This window comes from Anabrus simplex, chromosome 3, assembly GCF_040414725.1.
Source record: "Anabrus simplex isolate iqAnaSimp1 chromosome 3, ASM4041472v1, whole genome shotgun sequence".
NCBI classification, from domain to species: domain Eukaryota; kingdom Metazoa; phylum Arthropoda; class Insecta; order Orthoptera; family Tettigoniidae; genus Anabrus; species Anabrus simplex.
This window is the reverse complement of record NC_090267.1, coordinates 347323650-347331136: the sequence shown is the minus strand read 5'-3', so window position 1 is coordinate 347331136 and position 7487 is coordinate 347323650. Positions and strand designations below refer to the sequence as shown.

Here is a 7487-nt window from a genome sequence, read left to right as displayed (position 1 = left end):
GGTACTCGGAATGAGGAGATAAAGGCTAAGTTAGGAATTAACTCGATGGATGGAGCTGTATACATAGACCGGTTTCGGTGGTGGGGTAATGTGAGGTGAATGGAGGAGGATAGGTTACCTAGGAGTATAATGGACTCTTGTATGGAGGGTAATGTTTATGGCGGAAAATAAATTATGGATTGTTTCAATAATAATAATAATAATAATAATAATACTGATTTTATGTCCCACTAACTACTTTTGAAGATTTTCGGAGAGGCCGAGATACCGGAATTTAGTCCCGCAGGAGTTCTTTTACGTGCCAGTAAATCTACCGATTATATAACAAACCACGGTCGCTGCCCCTAACCTCCTCCGCACGTCAAATAATCTCTCCTTGGTCTGTGAGAGGGCGTTACCCACTAAGAGGCCCACTGTGGTCCTTCAGGGTACGGAATAAAAGATTGCGAAAATATGGAAGCCATATGTTGAAAACAACATCTAAAAAGAATGTTTATTCATCTCGTTGTTTGCGTATCTCCTCAGAGGCACTTATTCTCTCCCTCAGAATCAATCTAATAAGTCCAGTTCGAAGGGTTGATGGATCCGTAAATAGCATCACCAAAGGTTATTTTGTTACAAGTAAGCTGAAGGGGTTTCCTAAAATTCCTATTTATTCCTGTAACGTGGAGAGTAAAGTTACAAATCCGTTTTAGGTCAAATTATGACGAATAAAAGGCATTTGTTAGCGCCTATAAACGCCTATTTTGACCGTCAGCGCCTACAGCGTTCTTTATTCACTTTTTAAATTTTATTTTATTTCATTTTTCTTTTTGGTTATAATACGTAACTCGTTGGTCTGCAGAGAGTATTTTCCGATCACATCCGGTTAGGTTAGAAATATCCTGACTGAAACGATGCGCAAATGTACGTCAGAAAACATTGAAAAACGCACAGTAGTCAACTATAATGTATAAAGCTGAAGAATAAAGTGTTTAAGTAATTTCAGTACATTTTAATTCTGTCTATATATTTGAGGTCAATAACAAACTGACATTTCCAAATACAATAACTCCGGGATTTATTTTATTTTAAATAGTAAATACAAAGTCTGTCCGGCCCCACGGTGTAGGAGGCAACGCGTCCGCCTGTCACCCGGTGGCCCCGGGTTCGATTCCCGGTCGGGTCAGGGGTTTCTAATTGTAAATGATTAATATCCCTGGCCTGGGGACTGGGTGTTTGTATCGTCCTTAACGTTCCTTTCTACACATTCAACACTATACACTTCCGCAATTCCAATTACACGCAGATTCATATCCTATGGTGCAAGTAGGGGCAAAATATCTCTATAGGTCGACGCCCCGAACAAATAGCATTTTTTTAAAAAAGTATTGACTCTTTGACTTGTTAACAAGTCAACTAATTGTAAGCTGGTTTCCGCCTCCACAGCACAAGGGTTAGCGCCATTAGCTGCCGTCCTCGGGGGCTCGTTCAGTTCCCGGTACTGTCAGAAATTTAGGAATAGTAGGAGAGATGGTGGAAAGGAAATGAAAACCTACAACCTGTTTTCCAGTCAGTGATCGGGTCAGAGATGAAATGAATGAAGCCCCCATCTTGCGGTGAGGATAGGAATTTTGCCGGCTGCTGAGGCCTGTCGCGCTCCTCTGGGGCAATGATTAATGACTGACAGATGAAATGAAATGATAGTGGAGAGTGTTGCTCGAATGAAAGATGACAGAGAAATCCAGAGTACCCGGAGAAAAACCTGCCCCGCCTCCGCTTTGTCCAACACAAATCTCACATGGTGTGACCGGGATTTGAACCACGGAAACCAGCGATGAGAGGCCGACGGATCAGCGGAGGCTCTACGAGGGATGTTATATGGTTAAAATTGTACATACAGCTCACCTCCATTGGGGTCGTGCCTGAAAAGAGTTGCACTACCTCGCTCGGGACGTGAATAAGAGTTCATTTACTTGCTAACTAAGCTGGTAGTTTAATTATAATGCTGTTTATGTATTGATCAGTCGCAATTACGCGTGACCCTAAGGATTTAATATCTATAAATTAATATCTCACGGCATTTGTGAACAAAGGAAAAGAAATGTAAACATTGGAGAGAAAGATGTGATTCGCGGTGCACGAGTGTGTCCTGGAGCGTGAGACTTTGGGTCGGAGAGATAACTTTTCAGGAGGACCAGTACCTCGCCCAGGCGGCCGCACCTGTTATGCTGAACAGGGACCTTGTGTGGGGATGGGAAGATCGGAAGGGATGTACAAGGGATGGGGAAATGGTCTTAAGTTAGGTACCATCCTAGCATTTGCATTGAGGAGAAATGGGGAAACCACAGAAAACCACTTCGAGGATGGCTTAGGAGGGATTCGAACCCCCTCTACCCAGTTGACCTCCCGAGGCTGAGTGGACCCCATTCCAGCTCTCGTACCACTTTTCAAATTTCGTGGCAGAGTCGGGAATCGAACCCGGGCCTCGGGGGTAGCACATAATCACACTAACCCCTACACCACACAGGCGGACTCATGCAGTAAAAATGAAACCGTAAGCACGTGCTTATCTGTTCTATTTTTTTGGCTTGTCTCGTTTTTATTAATCTGAAACTGAAAGGATTATTATTATATATTTTGTGATTTTTAATTTATTATTATTATTATTATTATTATTATTATTATTATTATTATTATTATTATTATTATTATTATTATTATTATTATTATTATTATTATTATTTGTTACTAAAACACACGACGGATAATTTTGCCACTGGCCTTTGATGTTAGAATGATTTTCTGGGCATGACCTTCAGGTAAAAAACGGTTTTATACCAATAAATTAGTCCAAACAATAATTAAACGCAAAATCTAATAGTCTACTAATAATAGGTAAACTGATTTTTTTTAAATGCTATTTGTTTGGGGCGTCGACCTATAGAGATTTTTTGCCCTTACTTGCACCATGTGATATGAACCTGCGTGTAACTGGAATTGAGGAAGTGTAGAGTGTTGAATGTGAGGAAAGGAACGTTAAGGGCGACACAAACATCCAGTTCCCAGGCCAGGGAAATTAATCAATTACAATTAAAAACCCCTGATCCAGCTGGGAATCGAACCCGGGGCCACCAGGTGACAGGTGGTTGAGTTGCCCCCTACACCGCTTGGCCGGACTAAACAGAGTATAGTATCTCCTTAAAGGCCGAGAACTTTACATCAATGCGAAAAAAGAAAAATTCGGAGAAATACTTCCTCCTCCCCACTCCCTGGCTGTCCGTTTACTAGAGCAGCATATTACAGAATTCCCAAGGCAGGAAGGAAAGTTCAGACATGATCGGCTGTAGAGGGGGGTGATACAAGAAGGGAATTTCATTTGCACAGTGATAAACTGTTATCTAGTTATGTAGTGGAGATAGGAAGCACTCCCCCTCACTCCCTGGCGCCCCCCACTCTAGACCGTCCTCGTCGCCCGAACCACAACACGCAGCCTGTGCCAAGCAGGCCTCAGTTCAGTAGTGAGCGGCATTGCCTCTTGAGAGGAGTGGAGTAGTGTGGAACAGTCAGTGTGCGTGCGTGCTTGCGTGTGAGTGCGTGCTGCGTGTCAGTGTCGGCCCAGCTCAGCTGCAGCAGTCACGTGGTATGTAAACACACTATTAGTGGCATAGTGGCACTTACCACAAGTGTGTTGCTTGCTGTTCAACTGGTGTGCGTGTGACAGTGTTTGGTGCGCATGTCTGTTTAACCCGGCGTGGTAACATTGGGCACATAACTACAGAAAATCCTTCCGACAACTGCTCTCTATACTTACGCTAATTGTTGATCCGACAGGAATCCGTTCCAACATGTACCTGAAAATGCCATGATGGCTTATTGTGTGCCGATGTTCCGATCCCGCCAACTACAATTTTTTATAACAAAACCACGTGACATCAGGAAGAATATTCCGTTTCAAGTTCAATCGGAAAATACAAAAACGGTAGGCCTAGTGGTTTGTTCCAGCCAGGGGTCTTCGAAAGAAGGGAAAGGGAAAAGACAACACATCACCATTCAGAATTAAACTGGTGAGCTTGTTTGACTCTTTTTCTTTCAGTTTCATCCAAAGAGAAATACGTAGTATGGTGACCGGTTTAACTCCTAAGAGAACCGGCCTTCTGAACATACGATTTCGGTTTCAAACCGCAATCTAATTGACAGTAATTTTTTTTTCTAGTGGCTTTACGTCGCACCGACACAGACAGGTCTTATGGCGACGGTGGGATAGGAAAAACCTAGGAGTTGGGAGGAAGCGCCCATGGCCTTAATTAAGGTACAGCCTGGTGTGAAAATGGGAAACCAGGTAAAACCATCTTCAGGGCTGCCGACAGTGGAATTCGAACCCACTATCTCCCGGATACAGGCTCACAGCCGCGCCTCTATAAAATGTTTCAGTAGAACCTATACGGGGAAGAGCCGCGTATCAAAAGACTTACTGACCCTCTTAAGAAATAGCAGTTGGGACAGTGAAGCCCTACTATTTCTATCATTATCAAGATTAAACGAAAATAGTTAATGAGAATTATTATTCTAGTAATACTGCCAGGTAGGTTGATTTCTTTTATAGATTAGTTAGATTTTAAATTGTGTTTTATGTTGCCCTATAATTTGTTATTGGAACCTTCTTTAGGGGATAAATGGATTAAGTGGTGTAACACTCGAAGCATCGTCATGATTCTGGTCTGGAATGGGAGGAAGAATGACACTGCAAGGCTGAGAAGCTCAGACGGTTGAGGCGCTGGCCTTCTGACCCCAACTTGACAGGTTCGATCCTGGCTTAGTTCGGTGGTATTTGAAGGTGCTCAAATACGTCAGCCTCGTGTCGGTAGATTTATTGGTACGTAAAAGAACTCCTGTTTTACTAAATTCCGGCACCTCGGCGTCTCAGAAAACCGTAAAAGTAGTTAGTGGGACGTAAAGCAAATAACATTATTAAGAACGACACTTCTATTCTAGAACGAATTACTGAAACGTGCGTACGCTCTTTTCCCATTGACAGTGTTACACTCAGATTTAGTCATCCTGGGAGTTTCCAAAGTAAATGACCGTGCTCAATTTTAAGGCGGATGTTGAGTGAGTACTTTTGAGAAATTCCAAGTCACAATGTATGAAATTATTCCGATGTTTATAAATTAGGCAGCAATTTAATCTTGAAAAGACATTGTCATCCGTACTGAAGAAGTTTAGCGAAGAGCACGGAAAGTGGTTGGAGGATATTTGTGGATGCCCAAGTTACCATGCCCCGGTTAAATCTGTATGCATGCAATAGTGAGAGTGAAAATCATGGAGTTGTCAAGTGGGGCAACTGGCCGACCTTGAGCAAACATGCCTCCTTTGCTTCTATTCACATTAGTGTTTACCATTACTTTATGAGATGTTTTATAATGTTTTACGTGTTAGTATATCTGGTAATAATACAGACACGTTCCTATCGCCCTAAAATATTGTTTATAATATGTTCTAGAGCAGGGATGGCGAACCTATGCCACGCGTGTCATTAGGTGACACGCGAACACGATTTCGGTGGCACACCGCCTGCACATATTAAAGTATTTATGTACGTTTTGTGCTACTGTATATACTATACATATCGTGTGCATCGTATAGTCATAGTGTTCTAGGTTTAAGAAATAAATTCCGAAAATCTAAATTCTAGTTCCATTCGAACGTGCATTATGGCAACACTACAACACTGATAGATCCGGAAGTCGCCGACGAGCCATTCGCTCACCCACATCAGTGAATTAGTGAAGTTTGGCTTGTGTGTGGTTGCCAGCATCGCGTAATTATTCTTAACGAGTAACTGTTTATTGTTGTGAACTTTGTAAGACAAATAGTTGCCAAGAAATTGTCCCAATTTCGAGATTTGGAGAAGCTGTCACATTTAATTTCAGAACTTCATATTGCAGAAATGAGTTTTTCTTTTTTGAGTGGTTAGATATTGATAGTTTAGAAATGGAGTTGACTAAATTTTAAGAAAGCATATCTGGGTGAAAAATTTCTTACAACTTGATGAAGCATTAGTGAAAATCGAGTGTGCTGTTGATGGTGAATACTCTCTCCAGAAACCGGAGAACTTAATACTTGAACAGTGAAACAGCCTCCCACAAAAGTTTTCGGCCATGAAGAAACTTGTTACACCGCTACTTCTTTGTTTGGGTCATCATACGCCTACAAACAGCTATTTTCTACAAAAAAACGTTGTGAAGACAAGTTATGAACCTAACGTAAATGACATAGCTAGTAAGTATTTTTGAGGTATTGGCAAAATACGACCATGAAACATGCAATCACATGTATTTGGTATTTTACAATGTAACATATTGTGAAACATAATTTGGAATTAGGGATGGAAGACGGTAGTGGCGGTGCTGAGTGGGGGCGGGGGTTGTATCCATTACAAACGAAAATAAGTGGCACAGTAGACAGTTGAGAATAATAATCCAGACCTAAAATGGCACACTAGTTGGAAAAGGTTCGCCATCCCTGTTCTAGAGGTTCATGTGCAGTAGGTTCAATCACATCTCACCGCCGACCTTGTGTAGCATTTTCAACTCAATTAAAATTTATGAATAGAGGAAGGGAAATAAACTATATCCCCCGGCCCAAATACACAACACATCATAGAAATCGTTGAATTACTTTTCCTAATGTGACCACGAACTTCCTATCAGATCGTTCCCTAAGACCTGTTTGTATCGGTGCGACATAAAACAAATATCATGAAAAAGTCTCAAACGTTTGAAAACGTTCTTCTACTCGTGGATCTGCGGTGAAATGTACTTGAAAATAATCTTCGGTTCAGAGGGTCCCGGGTTCGATTCCCGGCCGGGTCGGGGATTTTAACCTTAATTGGTTAATTCCAGTGGCACGGGGGCTGGGTGTATGTGTTGTCTTCATCATCATTTCATCCTCATCACGACGCGCAGGTCGCCTACGGGAGTCACATAGGAAGACCTGCACCTGGCGAGCCGAACCCGTCCTGGGATATCCCGGCACTAAAAGCCATACGACATTTCATTTCATCTACAGTACATGTAGTAAACATTCCAGAAATATTGATTTTAACTTACGTCTGTACAGAAATAATGCGTTCTTAATTTGGGTGATTGTGTTTTTGTTTGTTAATTATAGTAATAATTTGATTGGTTTGATCTAGTTCTTTGTACCACCCTATTCCGTGCGAGTATCATTTCTACGTTAAGTACTGCATCCTACACTTACTCTAATCTGGTTGTCGTATTTATGTCGTGTCCTTCGCCTACCGTCCTATATTTCCCTCCAGAACCAACTGAATAAGTCCTGGGTGTCTCAAGATATGCCCGATATCTCTTTTTCTCTTCTCCCAACTGGCATTCTTATTTCTTTTGTTTTCTTTCTTTGTCTACCGCTTTTTACCACACCTGTGGGGTCGCGGGTGCGAACTGCGTCGCACTTGTGGATTTGGCTCCGTTTCACGGCCGGATGCC

At 42.0% G+C, this 7487-nt stretch overlaps 1 protein-coding gene across 1 annotated transcript in view; it reads left to right on the top strand.

Moving 5' to 3' along the window:
* Positions 1-3564: 3564 nt before the first annotated feature.
* Positions 3565-7487, top strand: part of cv-c (crossveinless c) — a 399421-nt gene continuing 395498 nt past the window's right edge. Inside the window, exon 1 of the mRNA XM_067144480.2 lies at positions 3565-3622. The gene's annotated coding sequence lies outside the window, so the exon portion shown is untranslated. The remainder of the gene's footprint in view (positions 3623-7487) is intronic.